This window comes from Penaeus japonicus, unplaced genomic scaffold, assembly GCF_977035675.1.
Source record: "Penaeus japonicus unplaced genomic scaffold, GWHDUDI00000001_assembly GWHDUDI00000027, whole genome shotgun sequence".
Lineage (NCBI taxonomy): Eukaryota > Metazoa > Arthropoda > Malacostraca > Decapoda > Penaeidae > Penaeus > Penaeus japonicus.
Window position 1 is genome coordinate 18,297,996 of NW_028234429.1, and position 2,500 is coordinate 18,300,495.

Sequence of the window (2,500 nt, forward strand, 5' to 3'; positions counted from 1 at the left end):
AATACTCTGGAGTTATTCGTCATTTTGTCAAGTGGATTCAGTGATCATTCTTAAGAGGGAGAGAGAGGTATCCCCCTCCCCCTTCCGTGCCCTCCCACTTCCGTGCCCTCACCCTTCCCCTTGCAACACATCGATGCGACAGCCGGAATGCAACATCACTTTCGGGTCTTTTCTTTACACTCTTTTCAACACGAAAGATGGAGTGTGCAACGTACCGTCAACGCAATGACTCTGAAATTTCTCAAATGACTTATGAATCCGCCCCGAACTTGAAAGACGAGGCTGAAAATGGCTGTCGTTTCTTTTCCATTGCCAGCTGTAAATGTTCGAATACGATGTCGTGCGCGGTTCGTAATTTACCGAATAAATTTATTGAACGATGATCCGATTTATTTTACACACGTTGTTGCTAACGGAACGTGTTGGGAACGTGTTTCTCTGTTTACATTAGGGGGGTTGAACGGGACACCATTCAAAAAGGCGAGGAAATATGTTATAAAATGAACAAGGAAAAGTTCTTTAAATGTTAACATTTAGAATATGGTGTGCATATATATATATATATATATATATATATATATATATATATATATATATATATATATATATATATATTTATGTATATTATATATATATATATATATATATATAATATATATATATATATATATATATATATATATATATATATATATATAATATATATATTTATATATATATATATATATATATATATATTATATATATATATATATATATATATATATATATATATATTATATATATATATATATATGGTATATATAAGTACTGATGAAATGAGTTTGATTTTTTTCATTTCTATAGAAGTGGTTTCCTTCATATCTAAACCTTATTTAAACTGCAACAATGTAATTAGTAGTGCATGATACAATACCCTTTGGAATCTGCACTCAATGGGTATCGCTGCTAAAAAAATATATATATGGTTAAAAAGAAATGCTACTATTCCGTTTGAGGAAAATCTATAAAACAGTATGACTTTATGTGATCTCAGATTGACCTTGAACATAACTAGCATGTATCTTTAGGACTTCCCTCTTCCAAATAACATTTATTTTAACCCTATTTATAGCAGTGATACTCAAAACAAATATCTTAATAATGAATAGTTGTTGATAGCGTGTGTGCTTGTTTGTCGTTATAAGGCCTGGTGAAGATTTGTTGTCAGGCAAAACGAGTAAGCTGGAAGTTTAAGCTGAAGTTACCACTTTAGTATATGATGGAATAAAGAAGTAACACATATATATAAAAAAAACATCAATACCTCCTTGGCCGTAACTCGCTCAACCTCATCTAAGGCAAATCAAAGGAAGACCTGTGATGGGCAGTGCAATCACGTGGTTGCTGACATTCGATAGTTCCAGATAAACAGAGGCAAGGAAAAAGAAAAAAAGAAAAGATCAGCACTCGACATCTTGGGACTGCAAAGAGGTCATTATTGATGAAAAATGCATGCGAATCTCAATAGAAATTATCAATTAGTATGTAATTAATTCAAGGCTCTGATTTTCTCATTAGCTATATCATTAAATATGTAACATTTACGTAATCAATCTGCCTCGTGACGGTGAAAATTTGTATCCTATTTAAAGGCTTACTGTATTGGAGTGAGAATATATCTAATTTCTTCTAATAATCAATTTCAGGGATTCTCTTTCAAATCCCAGATGACAGGCGGAAGTTCGTGAGGAGGAACCCGACCGAGCACGAGAAGGCTAACTGTCAAACACCCGACGAAGGTGATAATTAGGCACGTCATCTCCAGCACAGGCACGGGGCGACGAAACATCCTTAAGCAGCAGCATTAGGAATCAAGCTGAGTCTCGTAGAAGAATATCTATTTAAAAAAATAATAATAATAATAAATAAAAACAAATAAATAAATAAAAATAACAATAATAAAATAAAACAAATAAAAAATAATAATGATAAAATAAATAACAAATAAGAATAAAAAAATAAAACATGAATATAGAGACGAGGAAGAGTGTAGCTAAGACTTGCATCTAGTCATCGCTTTTGTATGGTGCCTAGACGCGGATGATTAATAAATGGAAGAGTGAGAGATTAGAGGCAGTGGAAACGTAGATATTTAGGAAGATATTGAACATCCCGTGGACAGTAAAAATAACCAACAATGAAGTACAGGACATGGCAAACACAACTAGAAGGTTGATGATGCACATTTTGAGAACAACAACTAGAATCTCTGGGATACACTCTGCTGAGAGGACAGATAAAACGCCCATGTCTTTCTGGGAAAATAGAAAGACGAAGAGTAAGAGGAAATCAGAGACAAAAAAAATTATTCTCACTACGGCAAGATGTACAGCAGAGGGTAATACCAACCCAGAAAATGATAATAGCAACGTTTTAAGTAATGTTGATAATGACAGTAATGATGATAACAATAGTGATGTTGATAACAATGATATGATAATGATAATGATAATAATAA